Genomic DNA, 21,336 nt, shown 5'->3' on the forward strand with positions numbered 1-21,336 from the left:
TTATGGAACAACAAACTTTAATAAAAAATCAGCAAGCCTCCATCCATAACCTTGAAGTACAATTTGGTCAACTAGCCACTCTGGTTCATGAAAAGTTGTCCCCGAAGAATCCCAAAGTGAAGACTCAATCTCATGTAATGGCCATCGATACTGAAGAAGAAGCAATCTCTGAGTTCCTAGAGGCATTGGAAGAAGAACCACAGCATCCCGATCCAAAACCAAAGAAGCCAAAGTTCGAAAGTAAAGGGGTTGCTGAAACAGCTTCGCCACGACGTGGCTCTTGTCTGAACAAAAAGTTTCTGAGCCCGTTCCGGTTTATCCGCCGCCTTTGCCTTTTCCTTCCCAAGCAACCCTTAGTCCACTGTAAAGAGAGCATAGAGAGTTTGTCAAGCATGTGAAGGGGATCCCGATTAATACTCCCTTTGTCGAGTCCTTATCCAAAATTCCCGAGCATCAGAAATTACTGCAAGATTTGATAGATACTCGCAAGCAATTAAAGAAGCAGTCTAAGGTGATTCTAAGTGAACAAAGCTCAAAGGCTGTGTTGGGAGAGACACCAGAGAAGATGGGGGATCCTGGACGCCTCACTCTTCCGTGTGAGTTTGGTAATAAAATGAAGGTTAATGCTTTAGCCAATTCTGGGGCTAGCAGTGATTTGATGCCTTTTTCATTTTATCAAAAATTGGAAATTCAGCAGATGAAGGATACAAAAATGACAATTCAAATGGCGAACCTTTCAGTGACACAACCCCAGGGCAGAGTGGAGGATATTTTGGTGAAAATTGGAAAATTTGTTTTTCCAATAGATTTTGCAGTGTTGGATATGAAGGAAGACCCCAATGTCCCAATTATCCTTTGTCGTCCATTGCTTAACACTGCTGGAGCCCTTGTTGATATTCGTGAGTCTAGGCTCACTTTGAGGTTTGGAGATGAAAAAGAAGTTTTTGGAATGCAAGATGACTTCCAAGAGGATCATGTTCAAGAAGAGGTGTTCACAATTAATGAAGATAATGAACTAGAAGAACTAGAAAAGCTTATGGAAGAAGAGATCAAGGCAGTTCATCAAGTCAAAAGAACAAAACCAAGGGCATCTATTCCATATTTGGTTGAAGTCATAGCTTACAAGAGTCCACCTTCTTGGGTGAGCAAAGAAGATGATGAGATGACAAGTGATGAAGAGGAGGTTACTTCAAAGGTGACAAAGCCGGTGGTGAAAGAGGAGGAGGGTGTTATGGAGTGTAAGAAAGAAACTAAAGGGACCAAATGCAAGCTTGAAGAAGAGGTAAAAGCTAAAAAAGAGAATTCAAAGAAGGCATACAATAGGCGAGTTCAAGCTTACAAGAGGCGATTCAAGGAACAAAAGATCCTAGTGGTGGATTGTTCAGAGGATTCAACGTAGAAGGCACGGAGTCCAGCTCAAGACTCCAAGAAAAAGAAGCGCTTCTCGGGAGGCAACCCGAGCTTGGTTTGCATTTTCTTTTCTTTTAATTTTTGAGTTTTTAATTAGGAAAGATATCAACTCATCGTCTAATAACTGATACTTAGTATAGAATTAGCTGTGGGGAGCTTTAATTAATAAATAAAACGCAAAGTAGTTAGTTAAAATGTGTGATTTTACAAAATATTTGCGATCAGGCATATGCCACGTCGTGGTCTGATAGAGCCACGTCGTGGTTAAAGAGTAATTACGGGATCAGATGAAATTTTTTTTGTAACAGCTCATAATCTTTCAAAGTCCACGACGTGGCAAAGCCAACCACGACGTGGCCTTTAAAAAGTCACCGCGGGGGGGGGGGGGGGGGGGGGGGACCATTTCTTAAAAACCTTTGACCGCACATTCCCCATTCCCCATTTGCATGCTGCCTCACAAACGGAAACAAGAGGGTCCCCATAGCCGATTTCTTAATTTGTATTCCAAATCCTTCGAAATTCTTGTCGTATAACTCCATTTGGTATGTATTCTACCCATTAATTGTAGTTATTTCTTACAATTTTACATTTTCATGGTTAGGGTTTATGTGAATAATGAGATTCACGAAATTGGTTGAAACTTGTTGTTGATTCTAGGTTGCATGTCCTTTGAATATCCATAGGAACAAACCCCAAGCATTGTTTTTGGTTGAAATCACATATAAAGTAACCGATCTATACCCCTGTCCCGACTGCGGTCCACGACGTGGCGAGCTTGGCCACGTCGTGATTTCTATCAAACAATTTTATTATTATTTTTTTTTTAATGTTTTTGGGTGTTTGCTGCTTTGGTTTAATTTTATATGCAGAAATGGGACCTCGAAGGGCTGTTCCACAGGAGGATAATCCGATTGATGTGATGTGGCGAGTATACATCCTTTGTATCAGTTTCCACAAAACATTCCCCGACCATTGTTGACTACATATGAAAATCGGTTGGGATGGTTGTACAACAGGGAATTTACGATAGCTCCAATTATCGATTGGGGATGGCTCGGTGGTGTGGGAATGATTGTTGAATTAGAACGCTATTGGACGAAAACATACGAAGGGGATCATTTTTCTTTCACTTGTCACGGGTGGAGGAATTTGTTTGCAATTCAAGAACCTGTGTATCGGGAATTATCGGTGGAGTTTTTCTCTACCGTATGCTTCGAGGAACGCAACATTGACTTTACTTACAACCGGACACTTGTGTTCCGCTTGGGTGGTGTTTATAGGGAATGTAGTCTTCGGATTATACCGAAGTGGAGACTCAATCTCCGTTTTTCATACCATTCCTACTTGGATGTGTTCGGGATTTTAATCCTGGTATTATGGATGTCCAGTTCTGGCGGAGTATTTCCAACCATGAGTATAATACTCGTGACTCGAGTGAGTCACAAATTCGGAATCCTGTTTTCCGATTTCTACATCGCCTTATCACTTTTTCTATAAATCACAAGCATCATGACGATAAAGTCCCTATTCAGAATTTGTTTTATCTGTGGACTCTTATTACCCCTGGGGTTTGCTGTGATTTACCGTATATGTTGGCAAGGTTCATGGGGAAGAAAACGGCTAATTCTAGGCCCGGGAGTCCGATTACGGGGGAACATTTGGTTACTCGCCTTGCTAGGTCGTATCATATTTTGACCCACGACTTTGTGAGGAATCTTACCCGATTCCCGGACACTGATTTAACCATTCAAGTCTTGGGAGTTATGCGGGCAGTGGTGAATGTTGGGGTTCGTTTTGTTATACCGCCGATAGATGAAGAGCAAGAGGAGGCACAACTAGGGCAGCAACCACCAGCCAGACTGCGGCGTTGAAATGTGAGAGCTAGAGGAGAGATGGAGAGAGAGTATGCTGCTTCACAACATGTACAGGGAGTGCCCACCGACCCTTTTCAAAGTCGGGTGGGAATTTATTTGGATAACCTCCGGGGGCATGCTATTTTTCATACCTAGCTTACTGAGGGTATTTATTCTTATTTGGGTGTGACCTGGCCACCTTCTATGCCACCACATTATCCTTATTTTCCAACATGGAAGGAGCTTTGGCATCCGCAGAATGATGGGGCAGGACCAAGTGGAGCGCAGGGACAAGGAGATGATGATTGATTTTCTTTTCTATTTATTTTCTTTTGTTTTGTTTTAAGTAGTGTTCTTTTATGTTTGAATTTGGTTTGTAATGTAAGACTTTGTTGAACTATGATGTTACTCTTTTATTTCTTTTGGGTTGTTCCGTTTTTCAGATTAGCATTGGAATTCTCAAGAGCATATAAAGTTAAGTCTAGAGTCGTGTTTGTCTAGTCAAGTCAAGGAAGCTTAAAGTCATGAGTTGGAACACACAATTCAACATAAGTGTGGGGTATGTCAGTAGGAGAGAGGTTACTGTTGGGAAGTATATTTACATAGATGAGTCTTAACCCATTTAGACGTTGGTCAAGCTGTTAGGATGACTAAAGCAATGAGGCATTCTTGTTGATGTTCAGTTTCCACGACGTGGGCTCCTTACACCATGTCGTGGCTCTCATACAACTTGAAGAATTAAAGCAGCCTTTTGTTCGCGTTTTCATCTAATATCACGATGTGGTACTCTTTGCCACGACGTGTATCAATTTATCCTTTCCCACATTTTTCTACTAGCACCCACTTTGAAGAATTGAAGTTTCGAGTCATGTTCGTGGTTTATTTACATATTCATCCAGTTCTACACCAACTTTCTATTTTTGAGAGGTCCATATTCAGGATGCACGTTTTCTACACTTTTGAAGATGCTTACACCGCTATCCCAGGGGAGTCTGTTCCTTTTTCTCCCTTTTCTTTAATTTTAATTTATTTTATGCATACAATGAGGGCATTGTATGAAATAAGTGTAGGGTAGGGGTAGAAAAAGTAAATTGCTAGATAATGATAGAATTTGATAGTAAAAATTTAAAATTTGAAAAATTGAAATTTTTAATAATTGAATCTAGTAATAATAATTTGAACTGTATTTGCTAGTGTTATGTGGGATGATCCGATAAAAGTTCAAATGTTTAGTTGAGCCAATATACGTTATAGTGCATTTGTGGCCTCCCTTATTTTAGTGAAATCATGGAACAAAAACATAACCCCGTTGGTTTGAGGGATGCAATATGTTTAGCAGCCTAAACCTGAAATGTATCTAGGAAAATTATTATCATAACCAATAAAGGTTGAGCGCCTCTGCTTAAGCATGTAGGTTATGAATTGTATGGTGTGGGTATTTTGGGTGAAACTCACTAAGCTTCGGGCTTATAGTTTTGGATTTTATTTCAGGTACTTCAAATGATTGCGGGAAGACAAAGGCTTGATCATGCACCTCCTCGCATTTTATGATTTTGATTTCTGGGATACTCTTATATGAAACTATTTTGAAAACATTTTGTAATAAATAATGGTTTCAGATGCTTGAAAATGTTTTAAATTTTCATGAATTTTATGGATGTTACATTTAACCACCTTTTAACCGATTTCTCATATCTATATGAGAATGGAGAATGTTCTAAAATCGGGTTGGAACATATATACACAAAAATCATACTTTTGATTTGATTTATCTCTCAATAACACAGAACATCAAGTTACTTTACTATGTTTTAGATTTATAAGTGGAGTGACTTCTAAATTGAAATACTTTGGATTATCCTAAATCTGATTTCGTGATACCCAAGGCTATAGGGTCGAAATCATAGATTTTAGAAAGTGATTGCAATCACGATCCTAGAAATATTCAATTAAATTGATATTCTTAAGACCCCAAATTCTAACATTCTTGGATTGAAATGTTTCTTCTCTAACACATTAAAAATAAACCAACCAACAACCCTCCTATTCACCCTTAATTCAAGGATCTCAAAACACACACACACACACATACACACGTGAACGCAAAATCTACCAAATGCAAGCACTCTATACCTCTCATCGAATCGCAAGAGACCCACCGTCAAATCTGGTGTTTTGGTTTAGTCTCGTCTACCTTGTGCCCTGATCATGATTCCATCCTCAGCACATCCATGTCTGGTACCCTCTCTCCTTCTCTTTCTAGTTTGGATCTAATCTACGCGAGAATTATTTCACCAGGGATAAAGTTGAATTTATTCCCGGGTTTGGAGCTCACAAGGGAACATGTAACGAATCCATATCCTTCACAACACTAGAAAGAATCCTGGTTGCTATGCCCTCTGACATCTATATCCTTTTCTTCAAGACTCATTTCCCCATTTTAATTGATCCACGGTCACATCCCCACACCATAAAATCTCATTGATTAACCGAATTTATCTTGCAACAATTATCCTTGCAACAAACCCAATGTAATCCTTAATATTTGGTGCCAACATCGTCTAATACGCCACCGCTTTAGCCTTCGTAGAACCACCATGCTCTACCTCCACTGTTGACGACACATTCATCTTGATCCTTTTCATCGAAAATGCACTATACTTCTCCAAAACCCGATTGAATTCCTCCAACGTGTTCCCTTGGCATAGATGAATTATTTCTAATTCCCCGAAATGAAGCTCGATGTTATGTTGCTCATCGATTTAGTGGACGGTTGAACCTTGGATTTTAATAAAAAAAATTCCTCAGATGATGGTTACAGTTGTTGCATATCTTCGTTTATATCTTTCATATCAGTAGTTGGGTATAGAGACGGAGAATAAGGAGAATAGGATTATGAAAAATTTCAAGGTTGAAGAGAGAGAGAGAGAGAGAGAGAGAGAGAGAGAGAGAGAGAAGGGTGGGGTGGGTATTTTCTTTTTTCTTTTTCTTTTTTGATTTCTATAATAAAAATTTTGAAAAGGGGAAAATACCAAGGGTAAATATGTCTTTATAAAAAAATTTGAAAATTTTGGAACAAACTTTCAACAAAATCAAAGTTTTGGACCCTTGGCGCGAGTGCAAACCTTTTTGGACCAAATTGCGATTTGTGACATCACACAGGGACCATTCTTGCACTTTTTCTAAAAGGAAATACTTGGGCACGATGTTCCTAGCAATAGTCATGGACCATAATAACCAAATCCTCCTAATAAAATTTGGTGTTAGAAAAAAGAAAGTAGGGATTCATGGATATAGTTTTTATCAAGACTCAAATAATGTATTGCGTAATTGGCCTCTTTGGCTATCATATCTGATAGAGCCAATTCCGTTGAAATAGGCATTCAAGTCGTGTTTCCGAACGCATATCACAGACTAAGTTGTTGCCATTTTTTGATGAATATAAGAACAAAGATTGGCAAACAAGACAAAATCGAAATTTTTTTAGGAAACGGAAATTGGTTGATTTAGGGTATATTGGCGTAAGTCAACCTCTTGGGTTTAGTCTCTTTATATATAACAAGAATTACAACTGATAATCCTATTCTAAAGGATCTGATAAATACAAGGATCTGATAAACACAACTTATACAAATCCTATCTATAATTTAAACTACAGCTCTATTTACGTTTATCTTTACATTCCCCCTCAATCTTAATCGGAATCAGGTTCAGATTGTATCGTAACTTCTCCAACATACTTCTAGTCATAGGCTTTGTGAAACCATCTGCAACTTGATCATTTGATGATATAAACCGAACATCTAATGCTCCCATTGCTACCTTTTCTCTAACAAAATGAAAGTCAACTTCTATATGTTTTGTACGTGCATGAAAGATTGGATTAGCTGTTAAATAAGTGGCTCCCAGATTATCACACCAAAGTATCGGAGCTCGAGTTTGTTTGACACCTAACTCCTTTAATATTGCCTGAATCCAAGTTCCTTCTGCTGTACCATTTGCTAAGGCTTTATATTTTGCTTCGGTACTTGACCTTGAGACTGTTGGTTGTTTACGTGAGCTCCATGAAACCAAGTTAGGACCTAGAAATACTCCAAATCCTCCTGTAGATCGTCTAGAGTCTAGACATCCTACCCAATCCGCATCTGTAAACACACTCAATAATGTGGAGGATGATTTTCGAATACGCAACCCTATAGTAATTGTTCCTTTAATATACCTCAATATTCTCTTTACAGCCTCAAGATGAATATCAGTAGGTCTAGCCAAAAACTGACAGACCTTGTTGACCGAAAAAGAAATATCTGGCCTGGTTAGCGTGAGATATTGCAAACCTCCAACCATGCTTCTATACTTGAATGTATCCTCCTCATTCAGAGGTTTTCCATCATCGCTAGATAGGTTATTATTGACCATCATTGGGGTGGTGACAGCTTTACAATTCACCATATTAGTACGATGCAACAAATCAGTCGCATATTTGTGCTGAAGTAAGGTAATTCCCCCTGAATTGTGAAGCACCTCAACACCTAAGAAATAGCTAAGCCTTCCTAGATCTTTGATAGGGAAAGATGAGCTCAACGCCTGAATGAGTTTGTCCACCACCCGTTGGGACGATCCCACAATAACTATATCGTCAACATACACCAACATAAATACAGTGACCTGATTGTAATGAAGAATAAACAATGAGGTATCAGCTTTAGAGGATCGAAAACCAAGTTGATGAAGCTGGTCTCTTAACCTAGAAAACCATGCCCTAGGTGATTGTTTGAGACCATAAAGTGCCTTGTGTAATTTGCACACGTACTGAGGATGAGTGGAGTCTTCAAAACCAGGTGGTTGGTGCATGTATACTTCTTCGTCCAGAAAACCATGAAGAAACGCATTGTTAACATCAATTTGGCGAAGATGCTAGCCACGAGAGACTGCAAGAGAAAGGACTAAACGAATAGTGGCAGGCTTTACTACAGGACTGAAGGTATCTTGATAATCAATACCATATTATTGGGTGAAGCCACGAGCAACTAACCGCGCTTTATGCTTATCAGTAGTACCATCCGGATTTTGTTTTAATTTAAAAATCCATTTACACCCAACAATATTAATACCAGTGGGTCTAGGAACGAGAGTCCATGTCTGATTTGTCTTGAGTGCTTTAAATTCTGCTTCCATGGCAGCTCTCCAAGCAGAATCAGTCATAGCAGCTCGATAAGAAGTAGTGGTGATAGCAGAGAAAGCTCTTTTAGAAAGATCATAGCGAATAGTGCCATCCGTGAACTGTTTAGGGAAAGTTTTTCCCAGACGAGCACGCATGATCATACCTGGTGGAGAAGCTTCTGGAGTGGACTGTACAGGTGGCGAAAGATCAACAAGTGGAGGTGACATGGACGTTGAGGTGGCTGGTGACACAGGTTCCTGAGGTTCAGCTGCTGGTGCAGTGACTGATGACAAGGTTGTTGTATATGGCACAGCAGCAGGGCTTGTGGTTGTTGGTGTGGATTCTTCTGTGGGTACATGCAAAGGTGATACTGGAACAGTGATTGGTGCAGAAGTGGAAACTTGCGGTATAACAGTGGGTGGTACAGCTGTATATGCATCATAATTGTTAGCTAACAAAATAGATAAGTCATATCTGCTCATGTGATCATTAGTAACTGCCGGTTCAGACTGGGGAAACAGGACTGATTCTGAGTTAGAAGGAACAGAAGATAGAGTATGTGTAGGATCGTATGGAAATCGGTTTTCATCAAACACGACATCTCTTGAAATATAGATGCGACCTGTGGACCTATCTAAACATTTATAGCCCTTATGAAGGGAGCTATACCCCAGAAAAACACACAATGTGGAACGAAAACTGAGTTTGTGAGTATTATATTTCCGTAAACTAGGCCAACAGGCACAACCAAAGACTCTAAGAAATGAATAATCGGGTTTGATTCTTAACAAGCGTGTAAGTGGTGCAATATTGTTAAGAATTTTGGTAGGCATACGATTAATCAAGTAACACGCAGTTAAGAAAGCTTCATCCCAATAACGGAGGGGAAGAGATGACTGAGCTAATAGAGCCAGACCAGTTTCCACATTCTGCTATTCCATTTTGTGGGGACGTATGAGGACATGAGACACGATGTGTGATTCCCACTTTTTGAAAATATCGGTGTAGTTTTTGGTATTCACCCCCCCCCCCCCCCCCCCCAGTCTGACTGAACACTACGAATTTTGGTGTTTAAGAATCGTTCAACATGATTTTGGAAGGTATAAAACACTTGCTCAACATCAGATTTGTTTTTGATAAGGTAAATTGATGTGCACAAAAGTACCCACTAATTTTAATATTTATAACCTAACAAACTTAACTATCTATGCACTTATAGGCAGTGTACCTAGTCAGATTACAGTACAGCTTGGGTAAGTCGGGTGTCGATCACAGGGAACGGTGTTCTAATTAATTTACTTACTATTAAATTAACCTAATTTATTTAACAAGTTTAATAAGGGGTTTTATCTGGTTTTACAAGATCAGAGAACTTAAATCAAATTCAATAAATAAAAACACACTCTTGTTTAGTTTGAATCCACTTCTCCCTTATGGCTAGCTAACGATTACAGATTACTAAGTTGGTTTTTAGTTATATTAGTAATTTAGTTCCATCTTACCAATACTTAACTAATTCATGTCAAACCATGTATGTTCACACATAATTAAACACATAACTAATTATGGATGTAAATATGCTATGTAAGATTTGTTGTGTAAACGCAATTATGATCATAATTCACGTTGTCTAGCACAGCTAAACTTTATTTATTCTAATTACTAACTAAGATTGGTCAATCCTAGCTCTAACAATTCAATGTTCACTAAATTATTAGGTAAACAGGTTCATGCAGTTTAATGGTCACTAAGCTACACAGAACATGCAATTAAGCAATTAGATAAACAAATAATAACATGCTAGGTTATACAAATCAAACACAAGCAAATTTTTACCAACTAAGCTCAATCCATAATCATATAACTATTCATAAGTTTAAAGCTTCATCTAGCTAAACAAGAGTAGCTAGATTCAGCTGCTCATCATAGTAATTAAACTAACACAGCTAAAACTAATAAAAGACATGTTCTTATTTAACTAAAATATAAACCTTTACTTCTTTTGGTGTTGAAAACCCTCTTCCAGAACCTTTCTTTCGCTCTGAATCGTCTCCTGGAATTCTTTTTCTTCTGCCAAAATCTTCCCTCTTCGTAATAATCAGGAGGACTTATATAATCCTTAAAAACCCACGCCACGTCGTGGCTACGTTGCGCCACGTCGTGGGCTTCAAGCAATCGAATCTTCAAGGAAATCCTCCGCGCCGCGATGTTTATCTTCTGGAACACCCGTGCCACGTCGTGGATTGAGCTCTTATCGTGAATTTATTATTTTCTTGTCTTCCAAGCCTCCCATGTTCCCCATTTTGTCACCTTTGGTCCCTCTCTTCGAAAATCCTTTGTATTAACTGAAAATAACAATTTAAACTCATAAGTATCATTATTCTAAACATATTATCAATTTATTAATAAAAATGTACTTAAATACTGCCTAAAAATAAGTATAAATATGGCAATATGAAAATACCCCACACTTAGGCTTTGCTTGCCTTCAAGTAAATCTAAACTTAATTCTTAATTACTAACACTACACAGAACAATCCGACTCTAGTTCAGCCATTATGCCAAAACCTCAACGCATGCATTTGTGTCTAAAATTCTCCTAAAGTACCCCCATACTTTAAATACTAACAATCTTCATAAACACCCGCCCACTTTTTCCAAACAATGCTCATTTTATGCAACCCTCCGAATCCATCCGCAGAAAACCTCTCAACCTCAAGATATTTTTAGTTGAGCAACCTAAGCATACATAAACTAGAATTACAATTTCTCGATACCACTATGGAGCTCTTTTGGAATTCTTCACTTTCTTGATAATTTGATCTTTGATTTCTTTGAATTCACCAACTTGTTGGTTGATTTTTGGTATCTTCAACTTTTTGGATTTCTTCAGAATTTTGATCTTTTGATCTTCACTTTAATTGCTCCAAAATTCATACAATTTCTCTTGTAATTCTCTCTCTCTTTTTTTTTAACATGTACCTCACTTTTTTCACTCAAAACCTACATGCTTAAGCAGAGGCGCTCAACCTCAACCTTTATTGGCTAACGATAATAATTTTCCTGGATACATTTCAGGTTTAGGCTGCTAAACATATTGCATCCCTCAAACCAAGCGGGGTTGTGTTTTTGTTCCATGATTTCACTAAAATAAGGGAGGCCACAAATGCACTATAACGTGTATTGGCTCAACTAAACATTTGAACTTTCATCGGATCATCCCGCATAATACTAGCAATTATAGCTCAAATTATTATTACTAGATTCAATTAATTAAAATTTGAATTTTCAAAATTTTCTAGCAATTTACTTTTTCTACCCCTACCCCACACTTATTTCATACAATGTCCTCATTGTATGTAGAAAAACAAATCAAAATTAAAGAAAGGGGAGAAAAAGGAACAGACTCCCCTGGGATAGTGGCGTGAGCATCTCCAAATGTGTGGAAAATGTGCAATTGGACTTCCAAAAATAGAAACTCGGTGTAGAACTGGTTGAATACGTAAATAAACCACGAACAGGACTCGAAACTTCAATTCGTCAAAGTGGGTATTTGTAAGGAAAAATGTGGCAATGATAAACTGGATCACGTCGTGGCATATAACTGGACACGTCGTGATATGGGTTGAAACCGCGAACACCAAAATGCGGAATTACTACAAACTGCAAGAGCGCCACAACGTGGCACAAGGAGTCCACGTCGTGGAAACTGGGCATCAGCAGAAAATGACTTGTTTGCTTTATTTACTCTAGCCGCTTTGACCAATGGCTAACTGGTTTCCGACGCTTCTATGCAAATATATTTCCCAACTATAACCTCTCTCCTAATATACCCCAAACTTATCTTGAATTGTGGGTTCCGATTCACGACTCTAAGCTTCCTTGACTAGACAAATACGACTCGAAAGTTAACCTTCTATGCTCCTTAGAATTCCAACGCTAATCTGAAAAATTAGAACAACCCAAAAGAAACAAAAAGTAACATCATAGTTTAATAATGTTTTACACACCAAAATCAACATAAAAAAAAACTACTTAAAAACAAAACAATACAAAACAAAAGGAATCAATCATCATCTTGATCTTGTGCTCCACTTGGCCCTACCCCATCATTTTGCGGACGCCATAGCTCCTCCCATGTCGGAAAATAGGGATACTGTGGTGGCATAAAAGGTGGTCGGGTCACACCCAAATGTGCATAAATACCCTCAGTAAACTGGGTATGGTAAATGGCATGACCCCGTAGATTATCCAAATATGTTCCCACCCGACTCTGAAAAGGGTCGGTGGGCACTCCCTGCACATACTGCGAAGCAGCACGCTCTCGCTCGACCTCACCTCTAGCCCGCACATTCCGACGCCTCGGCCTGGCTGGTGGTTGTTGTCCCGGCTGCACCTCCTCCTGCTCGTCATCTATCGGCGGTATAACAAAACGACCCCCGATATTCACCACCGCTCGCATCACACCCAAGACTTGAATGGTCAAGTCTGTGTCCGGGAATCGAGTAAGATTCCTCACAAAGTCATGGGTCAAAATATGATATGACCTAGCCAGGCAAGTAACCAAATGCCCCCCAGTAATCGGGCTCCCAGGCCTAGAATTGGCCGCTTTCTTCCCCATAAACCTCGCCAACATATAAGGCAAATCACAGCAAACCCCCGGGGTAATAAGAATCCATAAATAAAATAGATTCTGGATGGGGACCTTATCACCATGATGCTTATGATTGATTGAAAACGTGATAAGGCGGTGCAAAAATCGGAAAACAGGATTCCGAATTTGTGACTCACTCGAGTCATGAGTGTTGTACTCATGGTTAGAAATGCCCCGCAAAAACTGCACATCCAAAGTACCCGGAGCAAAATCCCGCACACATCCAAGCAAGAAAGGGATAAAAAACGGAGATTGCGTCTCCACTTCCGTATAGAGCCCCATACGCCAAGCAAATTCCCGAAGACTACACTCACGATATACACCCCCAAACGAAACACAAGTGCCCGGTTGTAGGTGACATCAAGGGTGCGTTCCTCGAAGCATACGGTAGAGAAAAACTCTACCGACAATTCCCGGTACACGGGTTCTTGAATGGCGAATAAATTCCTCCACCCATGACAAGTGAATGAAAATTGATCTCCAACATAAGTCTTCGACCAATAACGTTCCAGCTCCACTACCATTCCCACTCTACCAAGCCATCTCCAATCAATAATTGGGGCTATTGCAAACTCCCTATTGTATAACCATCCAAGCCGATTCACGTAGGTTGTTAGCAACGGTCGGTGAATGTTTTGAGGAAACTGGTATAAGGGATGTATGCTTGCTACATCTATCGGGTTTTCCTCCTACGGGACAGCTCGTCGTGGTCCCATTTCTGCAAACAAAAGCAAACCAAAACAGCAAACAACTAACACATTAAAACATATTAAACGGGTTTGCCAGAAGTCACGACGTGGCCAGGCTATGCCACGTCGTGGGCCGCATCGCACACAGATTCTGAATCGGTCTTTTTACAAGCGATTTCTACAAAAAATAGTGGTTGGGGTTTGTTCCTATGGACAATTAAATGACATGCAATCTAAAATCAGCCACTAGATTCAACCAATTTCGTGAATCATACAAACCCTAATCATGAAAACTTGAAATTGGAAGAAATAATTACAAAATAATGAGTAAAACACATACCAAATGGATTAATTGGCAAGATCTTGCAAGGAAATTGGAAGTATAATAGGAAATTGGCTGTGGGGTTATGATGTTCCCGTGAGTGCGGCAGTCTTTAAGTGGGGGATGAGATTTCTCGGTCAAAGGGTTTTAAGCAACTGCCCCCCCCCCCTGATTTTTAAAGGCCACGACATGGCTGGATATGCCCACGTCGTGGACCTTAAATCTTTTTTTTTTTTTTTAAGAATCACGTATTCCTTTTCGACCCACGACGTGGCTGGGCTATGCCCACGTCGTGGAAACTGCCAGATGCAAAATTTTAATGAAGTTTATTATATTAACTAATTTCTTTGCGTATCATTCATTATTTAATGTTCCCTACAGCTAATTCTCTACTAATTACCGGTTTTTAGATGATGAATCAATGTCTTTCCTAATTAAAAAGAAAAGAAAGAAAAGAAAATTTTAAAAAGAAAATGCAAACCAAACTCGGGTTGCCTCCCGAGAAGCGCTTCTTTTTCTTAGAGTCTTGAGCTGGACTCCATGCCTTCTACGTTGAATCTTCGGAAGAGTCTACCACCAGGATCTTTTGTTCCTTGAACCGCCGTTTATAAGCTTGAACTCTCCTTTTATATGCCTTCTTTGAATTTTCCTTTTTAGCTTTTCCATCTTCTTCAAGCTTGCGTTTTGTGCCCTTTGTTTGTTCCTTGCACTCCATAACATTCTCCTCTTCTTTCACCACCAGCCTTGTTACTTTTGAAGTGACTTCCTCTTCATCACTTATCATTTCCTCGTCCTCTTTGCTCACCCAAGAAGGCGGGCTCTTGTAAGCTATGACTTCAATCAAATACGGAACAGATGCCCTTGGTTTTGTCCTCTTGACTTGATGAACTGCCTTTATCTCTTCTTCCATAAGCTTTTCCAGCTCTTCTAGTTCATTCTCCTCATTAATTATGAACACCTCTTCTTTATCTTCTTGAAAGTCATCTCTTATCCGGAAGACTTCTTGTTCATCCCCAACCCTCAAAGTGAGCTTGGACTCGCGGATATCAACAAGGGCACCAGCAGTGTTAAGCAATGGCCGACCAAGGATTATCGGAACATCCGCGTCTTCTTTCATGTCCAAGACTACAAAGTCTATTGGAAAAACAAATTTTCCAATTTTAACCAAAATATCCTCTACTATGCCTCGGGGTTGTGTCACCGAACGGTTCGCCATGTGAATCTTCATTTTTGTAGCCTTCATCTTCTGAATCTCCAATTTTTGATAAAATGAAAAAGGCATTAAATTAATGCTAGCCCCGGAATCGGCTAAAGCATTAACCTTCATTTTATTCCCAAACTCGCATGGAAGAGTGAGGCGTCCAGGATCCCCCATCTTTTCTGGTGTTTCTCCCAACACAGCTTTTGAAGTTTGTTCACTTAGAATCACTGTAGACTGCTTCTTTAATTGCCTTCGCGTATCTATCAAGTCTTGTAGTAATTTCTGGTTCTCGGGAGCTTTGGATAAGGACTCAACAAAGGGAGTATTAATTGGAATCCCTTTCACATGCTTCACAAACTCTAAATGTTCCTTCTCCAGTTGACTAAGTGCTACGCGGGTGGGAAATGGCATAGGTGGATGATAAGCTGGAATAGGCTCAAAGGATTTTTGCTCAGACTTGCGCCACGTCGTGGCCAGAGGAGTGCCACATCGTGGCGAGCCTGGTTCAGCACTTTCTCCATTTTTGATCCTTGATTTCTTGGGCTGCTGCGGTTCTTCTTCCAACGCCTCCAGGAACTCAGATATTGTATCTTCTTCAGTATCGATGGCCATTACATGAGATTGGGCCTTTACTTCGGGATTCTTCGGGGACAATTTTTCATGAACTAAAGTGGCTAGTTGACCAAATTGTACTTCAAGGTTATGGATGGAGGCTTGCTAGTTCTTTATCAATGTTTGTTGTTCCATGATAGCGGAATCCGTGGCATCGTGTCTCTTTTCCGAAGCCTCCATAAACTTCATCAAAATGGTCTCTAGGTCGGGTTTCTTCTCGGCTGGTGGCTGCTCCTTTTGATAAAGGCCTCGACCTGTCTGCCTATACTTCTCTTCTTTTTGCTTCTTATATTCTTCATATGGCAGCCACTCCTTCTTCGGTTTCCTCCAGTCCTCATCAAACTTATCCCCACTAGAGTAGCACACTTGAGCTTTTCTGTTCCCAAACTCATCCACGTTGCAGTCCTTGGTCAAGTGTGGACCACTGCATCGCTCGCACCCCACTCTTATGGCATGTATCGACTGGTCCATTTGTGTTATCCTGCGATCCATGTTATTCAGCATGGCCATGACAGCTGCAATTTCTTCAGTTTGGGCCCCTCCACCGCCTTTGCTTCCATCTTGCCTCGGGTTATGGTATTCGCGGGAGTGTTTCGCGAATTCTTCAATTAGCTCCTTGACCTCCCTTGGATTTTTCTTTGTCAACGGTCCTTGAGAATCAAGGAGTTGTCTTGTCATCACATTGACCCCATCATAAAAGATTGACATCTCTTGCTGCACATTTAGGTCATGTTGCGGGCAATTTCTGAGTAAGCCCTTGTACCGCTCCCATGCTTCGTATAGTGACTCCCTCGGCTGTTGCTCAAAGTTGGCTATTGCCTTCTTGAGTTTGGCTATCTTGGATGGCGGGCAAAACAGGTCCAGGAATTGCTCACGCATTTGGCTATCTAGATGCTTAAAAGCATCCTCATGGTCTTTCCCGAAAAATGGGATGTCCTTCAGCGCAGTCAATATGTGTCCCTTCAGCTCGAAGGTGGCAGTGGCAGGTATTGCGGGTTGGACTAAACCGGGACCCACATCTTCTCGGATCCACTTCTTGTATGCTCCCATGGACATTTCTTCAATTGCTGCCATCTCGTTCCTTGGCTCGTTCTCGGGTTCACTTGTGTGTTCTTCAAATTCTGGCTCAGTATCGTATTCAGACTCGGTTTGCACGGGTGTATGATCCAAATGCTCAAGATTGCTCTTGTGCTTCGCTGATGAACTTGACTCTCCTATCTTCTTTCCCGACTTCCTAGAAAAGGCTGACTTCAATTCTTGCAAGGGCGTCTTTTTCTTGTGAAGTGCAGACTCGGGGTCTTCCAGTGGTGGCACCAAGTGTGTGTTTGAGCTTCTGGTCATGAACTCCTGCAACTTGCTAAACTAAAACGTAAAACTGAACTAAAATAAGAAAAACTAAATACAAACTAAAATCTAAAATTTTTTTTGACTGTCTACGTCGTGGCAAGTATATGGCTACGTCGTGGATTCTGTGATTAACACAAAATTTTTATTTTGCTGAAAAATTAACTTTTTGTGGCTTTGACTCCACAAGAAGGATCGATTAATTTAATGCAAATAAATAAGCTAAAAACTAAGCCGTTCCCCGACAACGGCTCCAAAAACTTGATGTGCACAAAAGTACCCACTAATTTTAATATTTATAACCTAACAAACTTAACTATCTATGCACTTATAGGCAGTGTACCTAGTCAGATTACAGTATAGCTTGGGTAAGTCGGGTATCGATCACAGGGAACAGTGTTCTAATTAATTTACTTACTATTAAATTAACCTAATTTATTTAACAAGTTTAATAAGGGGTTTTATCTGGTTTTACAAGATCAGAGAACTTAAATCAAATTCAATAAATAAAAACACACTCTTGTTTAGTTTGAATCCACTTCTCCCTTATGGCTAGCTAACGATTACAGATTACTAAGTTGGTTTTTAGTTATATTAGTAATTTAGTTCCATCTTACCAATACTTAACTAATTCATGTCAAACCATGTATGTTCACACATAATTAAACACAGAACTAATTATGGATGTAAATATGCTATGTAAGATTTGTAGTGTAAACGCAATTATGATCACAATTCACGTTGTCTAGCACAGCTAAACTTTATTTATTCTAATTACTAACTAAGATTGGTCAATCCTAGCTCTAACAATTCAATGTTCACTAAATTATTAGGTAAACAGGTTCATGCAGTTTAATGGTCACTAAGCTACACAGAACATGCAATTAAGCAATTAGATAAACAAATAATAACATGCTAGGTTATACAAATCAAACACAAGCAAATTTTTACCAACTAAGCTCAATCCATAATCATATAACTATTCATAAGTTTAAAGCTTCATCTAGCTAAACAAGAGTAGCTAGATTCAGCTGCTCATCATAGTAATTAAACTAACACGGCTAAAACTAATAAAAGACATGTTCTTATTTAACTAAAATATAAACCTTTACTTCTTTTGGTGTTGAAAACCCTCTTCCAGAACCTTTCTTTCGCTCTGAATCGTCTCTTGGAATTCTTTTTCTTCTGCCAAAAGCTTCCCTCTTCGTAATAATCAGGAGGACTTATATAATCCTTAAAAACCCGCGCCACGTCGTGGCTAGGTTGCGCCATGTCGTGGGCTTCAAGCAATCTGTATCCTTCAAGGAAATCCTCCGCGTCGCGATGTTTATCTTCTGGAACACCCGTGCCACGTCGTGGGCTGCATCGCCACGTCGTGGATTGAGCTCTTATCGTGAATTTATTATTTTCTTGTCTTCCAAGCCTCCTATGTTCCCCATTTTGTCACCTTTGGTCCCTCTCTCCGAAAATCCTTTGTATTGACTGAAAATAACAATTTAAACTCATAAGTATCATTATTCTAAACATATTATCAATTTATTAATAAAAATGTACTTAAATACTGCCTAAAAATAAGTATAAATATGGCAATATCATAAATCCAAGTGTATCGACTGTAATCATCTAGAAAGCTAACATAATATTTAAAACCCCCGCTAGACACTTGAGCGGGTCCCCAAACATCAGTATGTATAAGTTCAAGAGGACAAGTAGAGACACGAACATAAGTATTATATGGTAATTGATGACTTTTTGCACATTGACAAGCATCACATACTAATGACTCATTACTAGACAAACAACCTAACTTATTTGAATTTAAAATAGTCTTGACAACTGCTGAAGTGGGGTGACCAAATCTTCGATGCCATTGAGATGAAGAAACTTTGACACTTGATAAACCATGACGTTGCGAAAGACTTTTAGAACGACTGATAGGTATAGGGTAGAGACCACCTTTGCTCCTACCTAGAAGTAGAACTTTCTTCGTGGCTATGTCCTTGACACGGAAAACATTAGGATGAAGTTCAATAAACACATGGTTATCAGACATAAGTCTCTGAGCAGATAAAAGATTTTTCTTAATGTGTGGGACATATAAGACATTTTTTAAATGGAGAGGTCTAGTTAAACCGAGAATTACTGAATGACCAACATGAGAAATAGACAAACCTGCTCCATTAGCGACTTGAACTTGATCTTTGCCATGGTAACGATCTTGGACAGTGAGGCGATCAAGCTCATTGGTTAGATGATCAGTTGCTCCACAGTCGACATACCAGTTTGCATCTAAATTATATCCAGCTGATGTCACACCATTGGCCCCACGATAGTCCTCTGCCTGGTAAGTATGGTTGAAATGGTTCCTGCAAGTTAGGGCTGTGTGACCAGGTATGCCACATACTTGACAGCGGGGTCCTCCATTGTTCCGACTGCGCCCACGACCTCGTCCACGGTAACCACCTCCTCTGTGGTTTCGTCTCTGATTGAAGTTGTTGTACCCACTTGTATTGTTGCGACGAGGTGCATTGTTGTTACTGTTGTTTTCTTGACGTGTGACGTTATTAGCGAACGATGAGAACTCCACAGTGATTCTCATGGCGGTGGCTTGAGCCTCATGTGCTATTAGATAAGAGTAAAATTCTGGAAGTGTAACCTTTCGTTCGTTGCTGAGAACTGTTATGGCAGTAAACAAATCGCCATGTCCTGGTCCCAATCCAGCCAGCATATAACCTATCACTTCCTCATCAGTCATCGGTTGTCCAATATTCGCCATTGTATCGGCGAATCCAGTCATCTTCTGGTAGTATTCAACATCACTTCGGTCTCCTTTCTTTGTGGTTGAAAGTTGTGTACGAATCTGAATTGAATTTCCACGGTGCTGAGCAGAGAACATGGTGTGAAGCGCTGTCCACAGCTCCTGAGCAGTGCTGGTGCAGCGAATTAATTAGGGAAGAACTTCCTCTATCATCAAGGATAGGAGACCGCCAATCACAGCCTGATCTTGAATGACCCAGGCATTATGTTCAGGATTTGGGGATTCTTTCGGGGGCTCAACTTCCTTTGCGGTGGTACTCGTCTCTGTAGTTATCACGGCTGAAGGGGCTGGTGTAGTGCCATCAAGGTGGCCGAAGAGTTGGACTCCCTTTAGAATAGGGACCACTTGCGCTTTCCATAGGAGGAAGTTGGAGCGAGTTAGCTTGCAAGAAATAGCCGTAGCAATGGTAGAGGACTTGACTAGGGCTGACATCGTTGGAGAAAGAAGAGAAATACTCTTTAAATGGGAATCAAAGAGCCGGATAGAAAACTAGGGTTTTGACTTTGGATCTAAGCTCTGATACCAAGTCAGAAAGTGTATATTGGTGCAAGTCAACCTCTTGGGTTTAGTCTCTTTATATATAACAAGAATTACAACTGATAATCCTATTCTAAAGGATCTGATAAATACAAGGATCTGATAAACACAACTTATACAAAGCCTATCTATAATTTAAGCTACAGCTCTATTTACATTTATCTTTACAGGTTGGTATACACGATTCTCATACTATGGCACTATTTAAATAATTGATATATCAACATTGTCATAAATGGGTGTCATCGTACTTTACAATGGAAACATATCGAGCAACATATAGAGAGGTTGTGTTTCATGTGTCAGTTTTAGTTGAATACAAACAACTAGATGAATTTGTGGTTGTATTAACACTATTAGTGGACAAACTACAAGTCAGACATCCATGAAGCCATAACAATATCCAGTCCAAGGGTGAGGGTCTTGTACAACAAAAATGAAGTCGTTGCCTAAGGATTGGTCACACAAGCAAAAATTATGATGCTCAGTTTCCTGTAGATTCAATAAAAATTGAATCTTCAAGTGTGACGAGTGTCAAAACTAAGGGTAAGTCTAAGAGTAGGTATAATGTCAAAGCTTACTGTTGACCTAAACTACCCTTAGCCATGTTTGTATAAAATTTGAAAATTCTAAAGTTTTAAAAAAAATTGTTGTTCGGTCAAACAAACTTGTTTTACTACACCATCGTAAAGAAATTATCTTAAACATACAAAAACACCACAACTCAAAAGGCAG

The 21,336-nt window shown here is 39.7% G+C and overlaps 1 non-coding gene across 1 annotated transcript; it reads left to right on the forward strand.

Moving 5' to 3' along the window:
- The first annotated feature begins 16,626 nt into the window (after nucleotides 1-16,626).
- On the forward strand, nucleotides 16,627-16,733 carry LOC128131451 (small nucleolar RNA R71). Its single transcript, XR_008229367.1, has one exon. It is a non-coding gene; the product is annotated as a small nucleolar RNA R71 (small nucleolar RNA).
- The last annotated feature ends 4,603 nt before the right edge of the window (nucleotides 16,734-21,336 follow it).

The sequence above is a fragment of the Lactuca sativa genome, chromosome 1 (genome assembly GCF_002870075.4).
Source record: "Lactuca sativa cultivar Salinas chromosome 1, Lsat_Salinas_v11, whole genome shotgun sequence".
In the NCBI taxonomy this organism is placed as follows: Eukaryota; Viridiplantae; Streptophyta; class Magnoliopsida; order Asterales; family Asteraceae; genus Lactuca; species Lactuca sativa.